Below are 22373 nucleotides of genomic sequence, written 5' to 3'. Positions count from 1 at the left end.
TTGAATTATTTTGTGTTCGGTGTGATTTGTGTGGTAATAAGCCGATAAAACATACTTCTGTTTATTAGCTGCATGGGTGTTTAATAAAGCTTTTCCTATTCGAGACCATTGTCCAAGGTAAACAAAGTACATGTACAAAAATAAGCTTATCTCTAAATGGGATTTCATCCAGCCAACCTTTACGTTGTTTCGTTTGGTGTTATTTGGTCCGTTGGTCCGTTCTGTAGGGAGTGTCACAAGTTTATCAAGTTGCAGTGTCTTCCCCTTAACTCTCTCGCCCGAAGCCATGAGGGCCCTATTAGCCGCATTAAACGCGTTATTTACTATCTCATAGCGTTTTTAAACTGCCCGTGTGTTTAACCCCGTAATGATTGCCATGGAAACGATCAAACCCCTGCCATTAGCGTTTGACGTTTTAGAAGAAATTTAATATAAGTAATCAAGGATCATTTATAAAGGATTGACAATGTTGATACTAAGCATCGCACCTCCATTTGTTAGCGCCATTTATTAAGTACTATCATAACTACACTCATGAGGCCTACAATGTTTACTACAAATTGAAATAAAGAAATATGTCATTTGTTCTTATAACGCAAAACTATTTAAACACGCAAAAATATTTAAGGAAAATATGATATTTGCGACTTCCAGGCTGCGAAACAGCGCCATTTAGTTTTATCCCTAAAAGGCCCTTACATTTCAGGGGTACACTTTTTGTATGAGATTTTTAGTCCTTCCTGGCTCTAATAAAAATAAATAACTAAATTTAAATATTACACATTCTTACACAGACTGACTAAGCCCCGCGGTAAGCACAAAAAGACTTGTGTTATGAGAATAACATTACTCGTAAAATTCAGAGAAAACTATACGAGTAAAATCCTATTTTTTTACACGACGAAACCATATTCCAAACTAATTTGACCTTATCTTAATCACTACCGATTAGTCAAAATTAGTTTTAAACAATCCGTTAAAACACTTCAAAAAGATCCTTCATTTGTTAAGATGCCGCAAAAAAATAGTAAAAAGTTTCTTTAATCCCTTAATATTATTGGCTTATTTTGAGGTAAGCTTTACCGAAAGTAGTTTTAACAATTTACAGTTACCTAAGTACTTATTCGCTTTGATCATCTTTTGGTAAAAAGGCCCGAATACTAAATGCATACGGATTTGTCCATTTAATCTGATTTTAATCTTAGTCTTAGTATACCGAAGTTTTTTTTAAATCTAAAATACCGTTTAGGAGCAGGAAGATTATGTTATAAGAATATTTCATTGTTTAAATGAGTTTAATCTTGTTTTTCTTTACGTATTTTGCAGATTAGCCTCTTCTTGTGATAGTTGCGGCTTGTGAAGGCGAACGGCCGTTTCATTTTCAGTTTATTTAATTTTGAGTAGGTAATATCTATAAAAGACATCTACATATTAAGGGTTAAGTTTGAGAGGGAGACGAAATTTTGATCTCATAATGCCTTAGGTGACACGTAGAGAAAAACTTAGTTATGTTGTAAAATAATTTTATTTTTTAACGCTCGACGCAAAAGCTGTTATAAGTTTGACGTGTCTGTCTGTGTGTCTGTCTGTGACATCGTGGCTTTCGAACGGATGAACCGATTGAGATTTCGTTATTTTTTTTAAAGCTGAATTAGCCGGGAATGTTCTAAGCCATGTCTGATGAAAATCGGTCCACTTTGTCGGGGTTTTTATACATTTGTAATCCAATATTAAGCATTATATTATATTACAATGCCTTAATCTGACTGTCCAAGGCCCTAAGTCACGCGGTCCCGGTAGGCCTAAGAAGCGGCTGGACGTCGTGAGAGCAGACATGCAAGAGAACAATCTCACACCTCTGGATGCCGAAGACCGGGCAAAGTGGAGAAGACTGAGCAGGAAAGCGGACCCTGGCGAGTGGCGCTAGGTTAGGAAAACGCTAGGTTGAAGAAGATATATCTGAGAATTAATCTCGGGTAAACGAAAGTTTTCATTTTCTAAAAGCCAATTTACATTTGTGTTAGTAAGTAGGAACCTAAAAAGCTAACATTGCGCGCGAGCCCAAACGGCCACCATTTTGGAAACTACTAATTATATAAAGCCCCAAATAGGAGCAAACACTTAAACAACTATTTTCATTAAACATTTCTCCACAAAAACTATAAGCTAATCGTCGCGTGATGCCCAGCAATTTGGCCAACTCACCGAGTACCGACTAATCGCTTCCTACTCGCTTAAAATGTCATTACGACTCAAATAATATCAGGCTAATTTATAAGCCTTGTTAGAGAGAAAAGGACAGCTGCACTGTAACTATTCTTACAAAAAAGCATCCACACTAATATTATAAATGGGAAAGTGTGTATGTCTGTTCATTTGTCCGTCTTTCACGGCAAAACGGAGCGTCGAATCGACGTGATTTTCTAAGTGGAGATAGTTGAAGGGATGGAGAGTGACATAGGTTACTTTTTGTCTTTTTCTAACCTCCCACTTCCCTAAAATGGGGGGTGGAAGTTTGTACGGAGCATTTCACAATTTTAGAATTTAACGCGAGCGAAGCCGCGGGCAAACGCTAGTACGTTTAGTTTATAAGTAAATTGGACCTGTTAAGCCCTTTTAAAGGGGGTTGAAGGTAATTTAGGATAAATGTAGCGTTTAGAAGTTATTTAGAATAAATGCTTGTTGAGATAATTGGGGCGATTGGTATAAACTCCTTATTTGAAAGTATTGTGCAGCTGAAGTTATTTTGTTCAAATGATAGATTAAATAAAGTTTGGAGAACTTATTTTAAGTAGATAATTTATGTAGGAACTCTGTCTCTCGGGAGTAGGTATCTACCTATTACTTGTACAGTGGCGGTATTCCGCATCTGTTTGATATTTGTGCTGTCACTTATTTTAGTTTAGCTCTTAGGCCTCTTAGTTTAGTTTATTTAGTCCGGGACCCACTGAAAATGAGCGCTTCGGCATCCCGTGGCAATATGCTGAGTGGGCTCCCAATTTAACATCTAGATGTGTTGTATTTATCTTTGTTATATTTGTCCAAACTGATGTTAAATAAAAATATTCTATTCTATTCTATTCTATTCTATTCTATCAGCAGCGGCTGGTCCATACAAGCCGATTCCCGCCGGCTTGCCTAAAATTGATTACTAGTAAAGTACCTAATGTTAAGGTAGGTTTCTTTTCACTCAGTGTTGCCTAGCAGAAATTTTCACTGCTACCTATTCGATATATAAGTATTAAAAGGAATAAACATTTTTCATTTCCAATATGATAATCGCATAGCGAAAAAGATAAATATATACCTACCTATGCCAAGAGCTACAAAAATCGAGTGGATTTTTAAATACCTACATCATTTAATTTAATATGCTGTTACCCTTTACGGTGTTTTCTCTATTTAAATAAAAAAATAAATATTATAGGACTTCTTAAACAGATTGGCTGAGTCCCACGATAAGCTCAAGAAGGACAAGAAGGCTATTATTTGCTTTTGTTTTTATTTTCCTAAGTTTGTAAATTTGTAATGTTTTCGAATAAAGTTTCATGACATTTTACGTAATACCTACCCAATGTTGATAGTAATACAATCAAATAAATATCAGGTGCCGACGCTTCATCTCATTCCTGAATTAATCACCTCAAAATATCAATGAATCACCTGCAATCACCACAATTAACAAAGACTATGGTAAAATAGAGACACACGATCACTAGTTGTGTTCTTCTCAACCAAAAGGTGTCAACGCGTAAGCGACGTAAGCATAAAGGACGCTCTGACAGGTAGATATATTGCATAAAGATACGGACAAATGTCTCCCTTAAGGTAACGTACAATTTTGTACTCGTAATACTTTTAGTATGTTTTCACGTTATCCGATCCGATATCAATGCAGGTTTGATATCCTATATATTAAAGGGCGTCGTCTTTGACACTTGCCTTTGACATCCTTTCTACAACCGATATCAGATCGAATACTGTCAAAATTGACTTAGTTTGGAATATTACAGACACAGCAGGTAACACACAGCGCACAGGTTGTAACATTATTAGTATTTCATTTGTAGACTGATCCGAACGTAGACATATTGCAACAAACTCAAACATTCTTATAAATAAAAAACCAATACAACATTGTATTAAAACCAGTCTTTAAAATAAACTCGTCCGCACCAAACATATTCATATTCATGGGCCGTACCTCCATAATTTGGCCCTAACTAGATGTTTAAAAAGATCAATGTTGGCTCATCAACTCCCGCTATTTGAGCGCCAGCGCATGATTATATCCTACCAATTTTTTTAATGACCCGCCATTTTGGATTTCCACACACGAATTTCATTTTGAGCGGTAATTTTGGGTGATTGTGGGTAATTATTGGCTTTATTGGTTTAAGTAAGGTTGCGAAAGTTGTCAGAGAGTTGGTGATGAATATAGAAGAGGTGTAAAGTCTAAGTAAAGATCGTGACGGTCAGTAACAGAACTAGATGGCGCTACGGTAAGTCAATAAATTCGATAATATGAATTTTTTATCAGCTAAATTCATTTTTTCAAACTTTTGCTCGTTTGGTACAGAAGTTATAGGGTAGAGGATATAATAGTTTTGACTGGAGAGTGATTATTTCCGTTACAAAAATGATTTCAGGAACTGTTGGAATTAACAAAACTAAATCTATCTTACTCTAACAAGTATATTGTTATACTTTCTCTCTCATACATGTAAACTATTGAATAAAAAACAACAGCCCATAGTTCCTAATCTTAAGGACTTCGTTTGTACTTTAGTCGCTTGGTAGCTATTAATAGGAGCACACCTTGCCTTACTATATTGCGATAATATATTTGAACTCTTATAAATCGCAATGTGTCTTTTAATTAATTGCCCCAAATCTAATAGGTTATGGGCCCAGACACATTTAACAGACTTTTGAAAATAGTGTTGTGAGATTCGGACCATTTAAGTGATGTTAATGTGATTGTGAACAATTTAACCATTCAACGGAACATTAATCCCTTTGTGGTGAAAAGCTAAGTACGCGGAAGTTACACATTTGAAATTTTGAAGTCGTTCAATCATTTTAATGGCATTTATGAAAGACCCGTTAAAATTGGATCAAGACAAGCGGTAGAATGTCTAACCAAGTTGAAGATGCAGCTGACTTATGTCGACGAAGAAGTTCGCAAACTGATAACAGTGATAACGCTGGAAATTACGAGTAAGTTTGAATAAACTTGAGTGAGAATACTAAATACTTACTCAAAGATGTACATTGTACATGAACACAACATGAAAATCCACGTTGACTTATTTTACCTGACGCCTGCGCTATATTGGGACCAATTTTTAATACGACCACCAAACCGATAACAAAGGAATCTTAAACGCCGAAAACGTACTTACAACACGCAGCGCTAAACGATTAATCTGCTACTATGCCTCATATATCATAGAATGTCCAAAAATATGTGATCTCATCGCAGTACGAGTTCGATGAGCAATTCTTCAGAGTAACATAGAACATAAATAATTGTTACATACATGAGCAAGAAACATCATTGTGACCAGATAAGACTATCGACTATGGAACCCTCAACGTGCAACATATGCGCACACACGTACTTGGTAACGTATGTGGTAATGGCGAGATGTTAGTGCTACGTGGCTCTCTGTCTACCTTGAGCATGCTGACACCACCTCTATATGATGACAGTCATACCATCAAATCCAACAATGGCATTGGCTTACACAGTGAGTGTAAGGTTTGGTACGTATGGTTATATTTGCTATTATTTTAATAACCTGCATAGGTAATAGATATTGTATCTATTCAAAGTAAAATTTTAAACAATTGTGAGTTTTAGAAGACAGTGCATAACTACATACATATGTATTAATTTGTTTTAGTTTTATTTGCTTGACTCAGAACACAAATAATTAATTACAAGTAATGCTATGAAATATTATTACGTTTGAGCATTAACAAATGCAACAGCTCATAAAAAAAAAACCGTACACATTAAAATAAATGCTACATAAAATGATGGCAAAAATCAAGCATTGTAACAGCTACGAAAGTTTCTTTTGACACAAGGTATCCAATGATGTCGCTTGTTTGACTCTTAAGAATAAAAAAAAACATGTTTTTTGTTGAATGGGTACTTTGGAGCGCTCGATACTTGAAAGTATTTTTTTTTGCAATAGATTTGTTTGAAATTTATCATATTATCAAGAACAGATTGAGATGTTTAAGAATTTATAAATCATAAAGAGTCTTTGACTTTACAGTGTGTTTGCTATATATATATATGGCAGTATTTTTATTATATATAAGTGTCCATATCAAATATTCGTAAAAAAAAGAAACGAAATGACACTTTGATGTTGATTGTCAATTTACTATTGACTTGTCGTTCTTGAGTGAAGTAAATAACTGGAATTTGTGTCTTGTGTGAATATGAAAAGCTCACTGAAACACTGGTTTAATTGTAATACACCTTTGAGGCCACGTACAAATACTACAGGTATTTGATTCTGATTGTAACAAAGATGTGGTTTGTATTTTGCTGTCTCAACAAATAATTATAATACCAAAGGTGTGAGAAAAGTGATAGTGTAGTTAGTGATAGCACTTTAAAGGACATTACAATATCACTTTTACGGTGTTTACAAGATATTCTTATATCGGTCATGTTAGACTACGAGCATTCCAGTATTGACTTTCAGAGTTTTTCTGAAAAGACAGACGTTAGACCATGTGAGCCGGTAAAGAATTCCAATATTGACTTTCAGAGTTTTTCTGAAAAGACAGACGTTAGACCATGTGAGCCGGTAAAGAATTCCAATATTGACTTTCAGAGTTTTCTTGAAAAGACAGACGTTAGACCATGTGAGCCTGCAAAGAATTCCAATATTGACTTTCAGATTTTATCTGAAAAGACAGACGTTAGGCCATGTGTGTCTAGTGACTTTCACATGAGTCTGAAGAAATTGGAAATTCCATTGACATTCGGTTTTCCGTATAGTCTAAGATTAGGCCACATGAGACTGAAGAAATTGGAAATTCCATTGACATTCGGTTTTCCGTATAGTCTAAGATTAGGCCACATGAGACTGAAGAAATTAGAAATTCGATTGACTTGTTTTTCCAAACAGTCTAACGAAAGACCACATTAAATAAGCCATGTGAGACTTTAAATTGACGTTCGGTTTTCGAACAGTCTAACGAAAGACCACGTTAAATAGACCATGTGAGACTTTAAATTGACGTTCGGTTTTCGAACAGTCTAACGAAAGACCACATTAAATAGGCCATGTGAGACTTTAAATTGACGTTTAGTTTTCTGAACAGTCTAACGAAAGACCACATTAATTAGGCCATGTGAGACTTTAAATTGACATTCGGCTTTCCGAATAGTCTAACGAAAGACCACATTAAGCTATGTGAGACTCTAAATTGACATTCAGATTTCCGAACAGTCTAAAGAGAGACCACATTCGTCTAAAGGTTTGGAGGTTCAACTGCCTTGAGTCTGAAGTATTTGAAAATACGTTTTACGAATAGTCTATGTGGGTGAATTAACTGCCTGCGGTGATACTGACTATCGAATATGTTACGCAAAGTGAAACATGAACATGAACCTAATAATATTGGGAGTTATCCCTCCCTGATTTAAGCAATATGTTTTAGTCTTAAAGTATTTGTTCTTAGTTTGTAAACTATACATTCCAAATAATTGCATCGTAAAGAAATGACAGATAATGGTAAATTGAATCTTTACAATACCACCACATGGTGTAGGTATTAAACCGCTTTCATACAAAAATTGATGCCTAGTAAATTTGTTTTGTTCAGACCACAAGATTTTAGTTTGGACGTGTAAGAGTAAATATGCCATTTAAAACGAATATAAAAACAAGATAAACAGTAATATTAAATATGTGTTATATATTTTTTGGTATTTCTATTAGTTTATACCAGATTATTCAGAGAACAAATTTAGGTTAAATATTTCATAATTTAACTGTAATAGACAAAGGCAAAAGAATCAGTGTAATTAAAAAGTCAATCAGTAATTACTTTCAATTATTAAAATTATATTTCGTACAGATAAAGTATTTTAGTTTAACTTTTTTAACTACATAAATCTATCATAAAAAGTTAACTATAGATAACAAATGCATTTTATTTCAAATATGAAAGCCAGATTTGCCAGAAGTGACACAAACTTGAGTCGTTTCATGTGCTCTGCCTATCCCTTCATGGGTTACAGGCGTGATTGTATGTACCTATGTATGGATGTATAGACTAAAATGAAATATACAAATATCGATTAAGCACTTTCGATTTCAAGTCACAGTCTTTGCACTAGGATTATTTTGGAATGTGAAATAAATAATGCAAAGAGTTTCAAATTGAAAAACAAAGGCCCTTTGTTGTAAGTAAAGTGTAGTTGTTCTTAGCCCTTTTAAACTAATATAAACAAAGCAATACGTTTCGTTATGCTAAAGCATATCGGGTTGATTCTCACGGATAAGGAAATCTTAAGTGAGCTGAACAGTGAACACTCTGTAGGGGTTACAAATTTCTGTCAAGTGGTTTTCGTTAATTGTCAAAGACATTGATAAAGCTAAACTTTTAAGTTTTGATAAAAGACATGAAAAATGTATAAAAAAAGTGAACTTCATGCATTTCAGTACAATCCTACTGAAACTACTGAAAGAATTGTTGACTGAGAATGGTTGAATTTGTGGTTTTTGTATATGAAATAAAAAAGCGTAAGCTGAAACTACATATTATACATATTAATACATATTAATGAAAATACAACTTATACAACTGATACATATTAATGAAAATTATATACGATTGATTTACTGTGAAATTATAAATGTTTCGTTTAGATGCAAGAAACAACTGTAATGTATTTTCAATTGTTCATGATGTTTAATTTTGTATAAATGCTATATTAAATATTGCAATATGAATACGTACACACTTGTGGGTATTTAAAATGTCAGTGTTAATATTAAGACTTAAACGTTATAAGTGTATGTGTGATTATACTTAAATTTGACTAATTGTGTCTACTTATAATTAACTTGAATCGATCTGATCAATCGATTCTGGTGTGTTGAACTACATATGCATATGTGTTGAATAAAATTGTTAAATATGGTACCATATAGATAGGAAATGTCAAATAAATTGGATTGTATTTTAGAAATAAGTTCATGACATGGCTGGTAAGGTTTTACTGGGTTTCCCTTACCTTTGAACAAATGTTGGCCATAATGTTCCCAGAAAAAGGCGGGTGATGCTGTTATTGTTTTGTATAATGATTTTAATCATAGATTTATTTTTGAGGGGGCGTGTTGGAATTAACAAAACTAAATCTATCTTACTCTAACAAGTATATTGTTATACTTTCTCTCTCATACATGTAAACTATTGAATAAAAAACAACAGCCCATAGTTCCTAATCTTAAGGACTTCGTTTGTACTTTAGTCGCTTGGTAGCTATTAATAGGAGCACACCTTGCCTTACTATATTGCGATAATATATTTGAACTCTTATAAATCGCAATGTGTCTTTTAATTAATTGCCCCAAATCTAATAGGAACCGTCATGTTACTTTTACAAATCTGCTTTTTAGTTACATACCTATATAATATGGAGTGCGCTCTAGAAAATATATATTATAAATTTTATTTTTAAATTTTACACTAAGCACGGCTCATGAAACACACCTAAGTTCCCAGTTTGTTAAAGATCATCTCATGATTTCCGAGTAATATGGTTGTAACTTGTAACTTGGGAAAAGACAGACAGACAACAAGAAATTATAAGAGTCACATTCTGCTATTTTGGCTAAGAACTCTAAAAATATCTTCCATACATAATTGATGATATCATCAATGTCAAAACTGGACCCACTGAAGACGTTTAGTAATTGCTCTTAGTAACGTGATAGCCAGACTTGACAAATAGCCAAGATGGATGCCGAGTGCTGACTGAAGAGAAGAATAGTTCAACGCGTTTGAAGACCAATTAAGTTTTGTGGTGAGTAAATGAATTGACAAACGTCAATGTTGACAGCTAGAGTTACTACAGAACCTATACCACTATCATAGATTAAGTTGTCAAATAAATAAATAAATATTATAGATTTATACGACATTCTTACACAGATTGACTGAGTCCCACGGTAAGCTCAAAAAGGCTCGGGAACAAATATCTGCGCTCATCACACAAATACATAAATGTTCTTCACGGGATTTGATTTGAACCCATCAGGACCGCGGCTTAGTAGGCAGGGTCACTATCGTCAAAGTACCGTCCGGTTTTTTTTAGGTTTTACATCTCTTATATAGTTAGTCTTTGGTTGTTGAGTCTTATTGTACAGTACTGGCTGTGTTGTTAACAAGGGTGAAAGCTGTGATGTTGCTTATTGAGGCTGAAACAAGTGGGCATAAGATTTTATTGACTATTTGAGGTCAAGAAGGTCATGCAGAATACCGCATCCAAATACCACTACAACCTGAAAATCTGTTTCTTCTGATGAGAACAGTTGCCAGAAATCTACAACAGTGATGATTATTAGTGCGTTTTCACATTATCCGATCCGATATCGGATGTAGGACCGATATCCCATACATTTAAGCCTAAGTAATCTTTGATTTTTGCCTTTGAAATCCTTTCGACATCCGATATTGGATCGGATAATCTGAAAACGCACTAAGTATCGGCAACGCGCATGTAGCACCTCCGGAGTTTCAGGCGTCCATATGTAACGGAGACTGCTTACCATAAGGGGAGCTGTGTGCTAGTTTGTTACAGACGTGCATTTTTGTAGTATAGAAATATGTATTAAAATTCATATTTGGGCTGTGTCCGTACACAAAATCACAATCGATCACGCTCCGTGGCGAACGAAACTCAATTGTTACTGTCACATTATTATATTAGAGTTATTACTGCACACCAGCCGGCAGATTGTACTTTATATATACTAAACGTAATATTACGCTTGTATTACGTTGCTGTAAACTTAGAAAAACGGCAAAAAATTTAAAACAAAACCCATAATTTATACAGAAAACTTAAAGATTAGCGGTTTTTGTGACACTCAACTCAACCCTCATCGTTTGGGCGGTGAGTGACGGGGAATCGCCCGAATGGGGATTTAAACACCCACTTAGCCCATCACCGGGCGGAGCGCGCGGTTGCACTGTCGAACGAGATGCGAGTTGTATTCGATGCGAGATTCGATTTAAACACCCACTTAGCCATCACCGGGTGGAGCGTGCAGTTGCACTGTCGAACGAGATGCGAGTTGTATTCGATGCGAGATTCGGTTTAAACACCCACTTAGCCATCACCGGGCCGAAGCGCAGTTGCACTGTCGAACGAGATGCGAGTTGTATTCGATGAGAGATTCGGTTTAAACACCCACTTAGCCCATCACCGGGCGAAGCGCGTGATTGCACTGTCGAACGAGATGCGAGTTGTGTTCGACGGGAGATTCGCTTTGGTAATCTCATGTCGGCGTCTGGCGTTGACGATTGCCATTCGGCTAAGCTGGCTGTTATTAAGCTTAAAATCTCATCTAAACATTAGTTGCTATAACCTAATCTGAAACAGAATCACTGAAAACATTTCTCCCAATATTCCCATAAGAGACAATGGACACGCGTCCCAATCTAATTTTAGGCGCACCCCATTTATAATAAACGTAATTTCTCCAATTTGAAAAATATAATTTGTGTTGAACTCTTATTAAATGTTAATTTATTACGTACACCCTCCCACACACGAAGCATACTTATGTCTTTAAATATAAGAGCTACTTTCTACAAACCCAAGACAAAGTTAAAAATAAGGGATTACCAACTTAAAAATCGTATCATACATAAAGTTTGTATGAAACATACGACGTTTTGAAAATAAGTTCAACTTGTGGTTGACTGTATAATAGGTTGTTTCCTTTTTGACAGATGTTGATACTTGTGGTTTTTGCGTTAAAAGGTTAACTAATGTAGTTAAACGTTTGATTGCCTCAGAATAGCCCGTAATTCGAATCCACCTTGTTTTTACTGGCTGTCGTAAAAAATAACCTTGTTAAAATTGGCTTGTTACTCTTGTTAGTTAGACAGTAATTAAGTGGGGATTAGTGTGTGATGCTCCGGGCATTATGTAAAATTTGCAAACACGCCAGTTTTTGTGGTGTTGTAAAAAGCAGAGGCGAATAAGCTTGATTGAGAACAGTAGCCGGTGTATCAACTTTAGTGTATCTAAATAGCTATTGAACCAATACTTACATATTTAAAAGTAAATACGTATATTAATTTGAAAGCTTTGTAATTTTTTTTTACTATTTATTTATTCGTATTTTTTACATTTTATTTTGAATATAATTTATTGATTACCATTCGTATAGTAAATATCGTTGATATTTTTTTATACTACATCGGCGTCAAACAAGCATACGGTCCGCCTAATGGAAATCGGTCACCGTAACCTTATGGACGCTTGCAAGTTGCAACTCAAGAAGTGTCACGTGCGCGTTACCAACCCATAAGGAACTATGTATATCTTATCTTTAATTTTCACACTATTTAGCAGGTACACGACGTGTAGATTAAAAAAACGAATGCGATGTCTCTAGCAAGTCTAGCAACTAAATCGGGCGTTCTAATTGGTCTCTTAATAAAATATGTTAGACCCACATAAAGTAAATAATAATATACAGACAGACATCTAGCTCATGATTTATGGACAACGATAAACCATCCTGTACGAAATCATTTCTGAATTTGGAACTCGAATCAACCTAACACACTATTTATTAACAGACAGGATCAAAAGTTAAGTAATTTATTTACTATTCTCATAATCGAAATACAAATTACAAAAAACCGTTACAATCAATACCCAATAACTGAAAACGTGTTCCACGATTCAAATTTCGAACGTTTAGTCGGCTGTCAAAATGGCGTCCGTCTAATGGCGATTGACAACTCCATCTTGATAACCATAATCAAATTATGGCGGTAAATAGACTTCGCGCACACCAACTACCACTTTCACTTTAAAAAAGTATAATTTCACAAGATGTAAACACTATTTTCAACTTTAAACGTGTGTGAATTAAGGATGATGGAAAAAGTTTTAGGTTATGTTTTGAGGTGTAAATGTAAGATGGTTTTGAGGTTATTTTATCGTTGAATCTGTATTCGTTGACAGCCGTTTGCGCGCTTAGTGCCCGGTTAAGGTGAATAGGGTTAAATTAGTTTTGTGCGCCCCAAATCTCGTCTAATTTATCTTATCTGTGGCTAGAGAGGTGATGTGGCCAGTTATAATTGTACTGTAAAGAGGTTAGGTTTTAATTTTTATAAGGATGAAAGCGCAAAGCTTAACAGATATATTAAATTCGTTAAAGATTTTTGCAATGAAACCAATTTCTTTAATTCTTCTTCTAAACTAAATTAAATTCTTTTTTTCAATTGTGTGAAAAATAAATAGAATATTCACACCTCTGGTGCTTTTATTCGAGATCAACATAATCAGTGGGTTTTATTTAATATCAAAATCAAAATCAGTGGCTTTAGGATTGTCGTGAATGTCTTCCATAATTAGGTTTTGAAGCAGTGAATTTTACCAATTGTTGGTTTTACATTAGTCCAATACAGCATTTCCAAAAAATGTTAGAGTTACGTTTGGGAAAATCTGTAACAATTTTTTAAAGCGCAACAATGTTATTCTTATGTTGGTAAGGAAGCGGAAAGATGGATGCATGTTCACATGTTGGGCGGAATAAAATCAAAACGTCTAAACTAAGACAAAAGGCAGATTGCAAGCCAGCATCGCCATCGGACCAGCAGGCCTAGCAGGGCTAGCCGAATTGAAACGTAGTCTGGCTCTGTCACGCCGCGACGCCAGTACGGAAGGGTGATAGAGATAGGTAGCTACGATAACGATATCATCCTAAGCGTTCGTGCATTTGGCTACATATCCAGAGGGGCTCTGGAGCACTGGCGAAGAGCGTCCACAGTCGTCACGTCTCTCAGCCATCACGATACGACGAAGAAGGACTCTTCAATACATAAAAAGCTAAAAAAATCTAAACAAAGAACACTTAACCCTACCCTTAACGCAACCACAGATTGATGACAACTGACTATAATTAATTATTAATAACCACCGCCTGACACGTGTCAATTATCAACCAACCACAAACAACACTGTCAAACTAATATCCGTTTAAAACTAACCCATATTATCTTAAGATTAGAATTGTTAGCTTAGTTTTTTGGACGTTAAAATATGGTTCAACTTGAATGTTTGAAGTGTACCGATGTGTTTGTCGTCGGTATTTTGTTTGAGTTTGTTATCTTGTGATTTTCACTGGACGATCGTTTAATTAATTTTAATACTTTCGCCTGATTAGGTACGTATATTTTTATTATGTTTACAGGGATACGATTACAAAAGAGGATGCCGAGCATGAAAAAAAAATTGTCAACATAGTTTTGGACCACCCCGTATTAACTACAGGGTGTTCATTTAGTCACCTGTAGTAATTTACAGGTTAAGATTATACGTAATACTGAGCAACTTTTGCTATGGAAATAATCCCATTAACGCGACAAAATTACTCTATCATAGAAAATTTCAATGTCAAACAACCTGAATGTATGAAATAACCAAAACCTTTATTTATATACACGCCGTAAATTATTAAATATAATATAAAACTTGATATACCTACTTACACAGATTGACTATTGCAAACACTTAAACAACATATAGTACATTACGATACAAGAGCGTAAAAAAGGAAGTTCGAAACGAGTGGCGATAAATTAAAACACGACCGAAGGGAGTGTTTTAAATCGACACGAGTTACGAATTTCCTTTTCGCACGTGTATCGTACGACGTTTTTCAGTACAGATGAGCCTCCGAAGTTTCGACCTGGCATATAATGAACCACTTCTCGCACTAGTGCGTAAAAAAAACGCATTCTGTACTGAAAAAATATAAACCTTTTCTGAGGCTTTCGGTTACTTAAATACACTTACCTACTACTCTTATTGCTTCTACTTTTAATACTCTTTATGTACATGATTAACTCGAAATATAACACTTCACTACCTACATAACTACTTGATTAGATTGATCAGACTCAAATACAATATTCGATTTGATATTTTTTCAGCCACAATAGCACCCGGAACGGGAAGGCATCACCATCTCCAGTTCTCCACATGCGCATGGGGCGCCGACACCTAGGTGTAAATATAAATATAACTTGGATCATTATCAATAAATACTGATGCGTGATATGATGTATGGAGTGGTGGAAGCGTTTCGACTCCGCAGGTCGTCTCGGGTTCGTTTCAGGGGGTTAAGGCACAAGCTATAGCGTTTTAGAAAGATGCTAATAAATACTGATGCGTGATATGATGTATGGACTGGTGCAAGCGTTTCGACTTCACAGGTCGTCTCGTTCTCCCGTTCTCAAGGTATAAAACATAAGCGATCAGCGTTTTTTATTCACAAAACGGAAAATATGCATAGACGTCAGCCGGCTTAGCCGAAGACAGAAGTTGACGATACGTGGCGATCCAAATATGGATCGATAGAGAGATACGAAAAACTGATGAAGTTTACACGATTGGCTGGGTAGATACCCTGAGCTGCTTAGATAAAAAAGTAAAAGTAAAGTAAATAAATATTTGTGTTATTCAAACTCTATATATAATTGGTTTTACAATATGTACCTCTGAAAAGTTTCACGTGAACCCCGGTGGGGTGTGGCAAAGTCCTTATAACTAGGGTTTACAATATATAACTTACTTCCTTGAATTTCGTAGATAATAGGCTAGATACGAAACTTATTGAATAGGCCAAATTTAAATGAGTAAATCTTATGAAAAGTAGCACTTAAATAGGTTCTAAATTAGTCACTCACCCGCTAAAAGCGTGTAACTTGGCACCAAGCCCAATCGCACTGACAAATCATTTGTTACGAGCAGATAACTCAATCTGTTATAAATTCCTCTCCGCTCTGCTCGGGCGGTAATTCATACATACTTACCAATTTCATAAAACTACATTGTGATCGAGTATTTATGATCACTTAATAACACGTTAAGCCGGTAGGCATTTTATCAACAGTTACATAAAGTGGATTCGATATTATACATCGAAAATAACCGTTTAAAGTGATTTATAATTCGTGCCTTTTTGGAAGTTGACATGAGAATTGTGTGGCTCATTCTTAACTAGCCTATGTCACTCTTAACTATCTCCACTTAAAAAATCAGGTCAATTTTGCCAAAAAACGTTTTGCCGTGAAAGACGGACAAACAAACAGACACACACACACTTTTCCATTTATAATATTAGTATGGATTAGTATGGAATTATGGATACTTATTACAAATCATAACATTAATATTTTGTGTGGCTACATTGGCTAGAATACTTATAATGAGGACCATTACTTATAAACTAAAATATACATCATACCTACACTAAGAAAAAGCGACCGTCCAACAGTGGTCGAGCCGGGAATCGAACCCGGGTCTTCTTCTTATGGTGCTCCCACACTGGGCTGGGCTGTTATAAATGTTATATAACACGGTGTGACAGGGACAGCGCACTAATGTCACACCGTTAGTGCGTTTTCACATTATCCGATCCGATATTGGATGTAGGAAGGATTTCAAAGGCAAAAATCACAGATGGCGGCGTAAATATATGGAATATCGGTCCGACATCCCATATCGGATCGGATAATGTGAAAACGCACTTATGTCACTAACGTCTTTACCATCTGATTGTGCACAGTTACAAACGCATCTTACAAAGATTTTTTTTGTTAGAACAAAATTATTAGCTTTTAAGCTGAGTTAGCAATACGGCAAGGATATTTTTATAAATATTAACAACATCTTTAAATACCTTTATAAAAAAAACTTCAAGCTTACCGTCAAACAACCCGAGTTAATGAGTTAATTATAATCCCTTTTACTTTACGTTAACACCCTCAACGGCGCAGATCCGCTAGAATTCGCCGCCATTTTGATAAGCCCCCAAAGACTCCGCGGTAATGTATTTAAAAAAAAAATTATCCTTTCACAAACACCTTTTAATGAAAAAAATACTTTACTTGCACTTTTTTTCAACAAAACCGGTGATACGTAAAAGAGGCAACCCTTATTACGACACCAAAAGGTCAATGAAAAAGCCACTTTAAAATAAGACTGATAAAGATGAAATTTTGTTAGAGGAATTAGCTCTCAGGGTTGTCAACTCAATAAAAAATTAACCAATTTCTCAGTTATCTAAGTATTTGTTTGTGAAATCTTTTAATGTTGTTAAGAGTGCCACCCGCATCGCTTCCAAGAACCAGGTCCGGGCTCGAACCCACTACCTGACGGTATACTAATCCTTTGAACCGTTTGACTTTTCGCGCTTGACTGAAATTTGTGGTTGATTTTTTTGGGATTTAGTCGCGTATAATTTAAATCTAATTTCTTCGAGTAAGCTGTTTTTAATTCTGTTTAATAGGTTTTTGGAACCCGAAGTGTTTGAAGAAGCAAAAACCTTTTAAAGTGTGTGGGAACGTCAAGGTTATAAATAGAAATCCATACTTCGCCATGGAGATGGAGGATTATCCGCTTTAGCTCCGTTCGCGCAAAGAAAATTTAAAAAAAAATCACAGCGAATAAAACCAACGATACCTACCTAGTACCAGAGTACCTAGTTTACAATATGCCTAAATGAAAATGTAGAGAGAAAGAAGAAATATTTATTTTTCAAGTAGGCATATTACAATGCGCATATGAACGTCAAATAAAGCAACGCCGGCTCTATCCCTGCGCCTCAGCCTCGAGAAGATTTCACTCTTGTACCTACAAAAACAAATACATATAAGTAATTACAAACTTTTATCGCTCATTGTAATTTCCTTTCACAGGCGACTCTAAACACAAGACAGGTATAGGTTCCTGGCCACCTCATGACTGTGTCCATCCATCATCAAATCAGCTCGATGGTACCATGATTTTACATTATCACCCAACCCTACTGCTAATACCTACTACCTAAGTACCTACTTACATTAGTATGTATGTGAATTTGCAGCGTTTACTTAAGATTTCACTTTAATAAAAATATTAAGTAGTTTAATACTATAGTTAGTACTTAATACTATCTGAAAAGCTTGGAAATATATAAGACTAGGCTTTTGCCCGCGGCTTCGCACGCGTTAGAAAGAGACAAAAAGTAACCTATGTCACTCTCCGTCCCTTCAACTATCTCCACTCAAAAAAATCACATCAATTCGTCGCTCCATTTGGCCGTGAAAGACGGACAAACAAACTGACACACACACACTACTTATCCCATTTCATCCCATTTATAATATTAGTATGGATACTGGGTACTGGCAGTCATTGAACGTTATGGCTATGATATTGTAAATAAATTCACATACAATGTTTCAATCGACCAGATATTTAACTAGAGTTTAAAACCAAGTAACAGTTATTTTAGGTACCTACGTTACAGACTCTCGTCAGCAGACTGCGCAAAGACAAACCAGTTATTTAATACTTTCTAACGCTTCTCAAACCACTGATATAAATGGAGTCTGTTTCTACCAAACAGGTATCATGAGACACTGATTTAAACTTTCTCGATTATTACACATAATTATTTTTAAAAGACTCCAGCCAGTCTTCTCCGAGACCACGGGGACAACGCCGTCCTTGAAACGTTGGAGGTCAGTTTAATATGTAGTTATACGCGATTAAGTCCCGATTTTAAAAATAATTATAGGTATCATGAGAGTGAGAAGAAACTGATCCTTTCTTTTTTTTTCAGCCGCGTTCGGCCCAACGTTGCCAAGCAATTATTCGACTTGGCGCAATACAGTACAGTACTGTTAGGTACTTATTCTGTAGTCAAGATAACTAATAGCAAAGAGGATCGAGTATTATAGAGAGTTACTGTCATAGTAAAATGTGTAATCACAGTGCATAGACTGACATCTCTCGACACAAGCTTAAAACTTTTGAACCTCAATTTTGACAATTTGGCCCATATTGTTTGCTTGATATGTGTTAAAATGTCAAATATTAATATTAGCGCCATCTAGCCGAGCGTTCCCAAAGGAATAACGCCATCTAGGCCACGTAAATAATTAGCGATAACGTTCAAAACATTTACCCATTTATGCCTATTCCATGCCTACAAGCTACAAGAGATGAATAGAAGTTTTCCCTGATAAATAGTTAAAATAGTAAAATTGTTTCTTCTTTCAGGGCCATGCTCCATGTTGGAAACTGAAACAGCTGGACCAAACGAGGAATTTATTAAAAACTGGAACCCTCTCCGAGTGGCAGGTGATGTTCTTTGTAATGTGTCACCTACGTTATATGACGCGTCTAGTGAGTAAGTGATCTGCGCGGTCCACCCACACAGCGCCATTTGCGGCGATAATCGTAAACACAACACAACAGGCGACATCGACAACACTGTATTACGATTGTTTATGTCCGTCCGTCTGTCCGTTACGGCTCCTAAACGCGAGTTACGAGTCACAGCAATACAGTAAAGGACGCTGAGCGAAGAATTTCGTATAATACCTGGCATTTCCCATGTGTACGTATTATCTCTGCTTACCATGGACAGTCATGGAAACGAATAAGCGTTTGGTACTTTGGGAACCCCTACTTGAGCACGTGTTACGACAACGAAATGTATTGTGTGTCTTTCGATTGACGACCAGCCTGGCTCAGTCGGTAGTGACCCTGCCTGCTAAGCCGCGGTCCTGGGTTCGAATCCCGGTAAGGGCAATTATTTGTGTGATGAGTACAGATATTTGTTCCTGAGTCATGGATGTTTTCTATGTATATAAGTATGTATTTATCTATATAAGTATGTATATCGTCGCTTAGCACCCATAGTACAAGCTTTGCTTAGTGTGGGGCTAAGTAAATCTGTGTAAGGTGTCCCCAATATTTGTTTTATTTTATTTTCTAATATGTTTTAGAACAAACAAACCCTTTTTAACCCCCCACGTAAAAACGACAAAGTGTTATAAGTTTGACGTGTCTGTCTGTAAGTATGTCTGTATCTGGCAGCGTAGCTCCCAAACGGATGAACCGATTTAGATTTATTTTTTTATTGTTTGAAAGCTGAATTAGTCTTAGTCATGTTTGAAGGAAATAAAAGTCAAAATTTAAATTTTTTACCCCCATTTCTACCTCCCCACGTTTTTCTACCCTGCTACCCAAAGTTTGTTGGAGGATTGCTTACTTACCTTCAGCAAAAAGTGGAAAAAGGTCACCTGTTTTTTAATCTCTTAATTTAAATTGCAGATTTTTGTTAGGACGTTTAAAGCTTATTTTGTATTCAGACAGAGCTTTTTTACACCACGCCTTGTAGATAACATTAGGTACCTAATACCTATCAAAATGCGTATTTTTCCTCCGTCATCGACCTTACCCAAGGACATTCGAAATATTTTATAAGTATCGGCAATTTACCAAACCATTGGCAGTCTGACTTCGTGCAAACATTATACCCCTATCGATATTAGCAGTCTCATGCCGTGCCAGCATTAAACCCCCGAATGTTGACAATATCGATATCGATAAAATTGAGTCGATTGCGAGCCGGCGCACGCGCATTCGATACATTGTGACGTCACCGCAGCGTGTGTGGTTTGACATTCCTTTGAATTTTAGGTAGTCATTGTTTTATGAGTTTACGAGTAGCAATAGCAACACGAGTTACAGCCATACAGTAAAGCCCCATTTAGATGGTACGAGTTTCTCGCCGGTCTTGGTCGAGAAACTCGTATGACATTATCGTATGCGATAATCGCCTGGCGAGTATCGTACGAAAACGTTTACATTAGTGCGAGAAATAAAAACTCGCATACGAGTATCGTATGCGAGACTCGCCAGGCGATTATCGCCAGGCGAAATAGTTTAGACGGAGAGTAGAATTTTCGGGAGATATTTCCATAACATTTCTCGACTCGTCTAAACCGGTTCTCGTATGACATTTTTTCTCGAACGTGCGATTATCGCACGAATCGGAGCGAACCGATTTTCATACGAGTTTTGCCTGTCAACTTGCGTGCCTAGTTGCTAATTATTTATATGATTTTTTATAATATTGGGTATAATTTACCTTGCATTTATTTTAATTTAAGATGAATAGTACCAAATATTATTAAAAACACTATAAATGATTTATGAAGGTCTCAATAATATACAATAGGGAAAATAATGATTTCGACCGTAGCGTTACCTAGCTAATAAAATCTTGGTTGCGATACTTGCGATTAGGTTTAGGATATTATTAAACATAGAATATAAATAACATTTTTTTTAAATTATAGTAGGCATTTTGCCCCATAGATATATGGGGTAAAATGTCAGTAGGTAAACATTAACTGTATAATATTGATAAGCCGAATTTATTTTTGGTTTTAGCAACTGCTATAAATATAAAAACACCATGTTTTACATGATTTCTACTGAATTCATTGCGACTGAGTATGCCATAAACTCGTATACGATTCTCGCATATGTGTTTTGTTTACACGGAGACATACAAATATCAAAGGCGAGGCGATTATCGCCCTCTCTCGTGCGATATCGTACGCATAGTTTACATGATACTATATTTTTTCTCGTACTTCGATAATCGTACGTTCGAGGCGAGAAACTCGTACCATCTAAATGGGGCTTAAAGCCACACCTCGGACACTTGCGATCAAATATATGAAAGTGGCGCGTTCCTAGCACACAGTCTAAGCTCGTGTAAGTAGGTGAACGCGTACCATGCTTGTATGAGTGAGATATGACACATCGACTGTTCGCGGTTTTTGACAGGCGGTAACTGTAAGGTAACCAAGAGGGGGTGGGCGGCACTTTCAGCGGGGAGCGGGAGTGGCCATACTGTACGATAGTACTCTTTATTATACTGTGGTAAAGCTGACCTAAGCTCTTCGTCAATCCACCTTCTTACATCTTTGGTTTCAGACGGGCTAACTAAGGTGACAAACGCTTGCACAGCTTGCGATACGATTACAACACGCGTATCGACAAGTAGCCGTCGTTCACACTACATAGCTTGTCATATTGTAAGTAGCTATCTTCTAGTGAGTGCGACTATATTTTGTTCGTTTCTACCGCCGATGGCTCAACGCTTAGGTACTCGCTTTTAGTAGGATGGGATGGGACCAGCCCACGCTGACTACAGAACCTTCGTATTTTTCCGGAAACGTTTGTATTTGTCATGCTAGTTCAATGTCAGTACATCTTGTACTGAGACTGACTG

The sequence above is a fragment of the Leguminivora glycinivorella genome, chromosome 23 (genome assembly GCF_023078275.1).
Source record: "Leguminivora glycinivorella isolate SPB_JAAS2020 chromosome 23, LegGlyc_1.1, whole genome shotgun sequence".
NCBI lineage: Eukaryota > Metazoa > Arthropoda > Insecta > Lepidoptera > Tortricidae > Leguminivora > Leguminivora glycinivorella.
The sequence above is the reverse complement of the archived record's forward strand: the minus strand, read 5'-3'. Positions refer to the sequence as shown.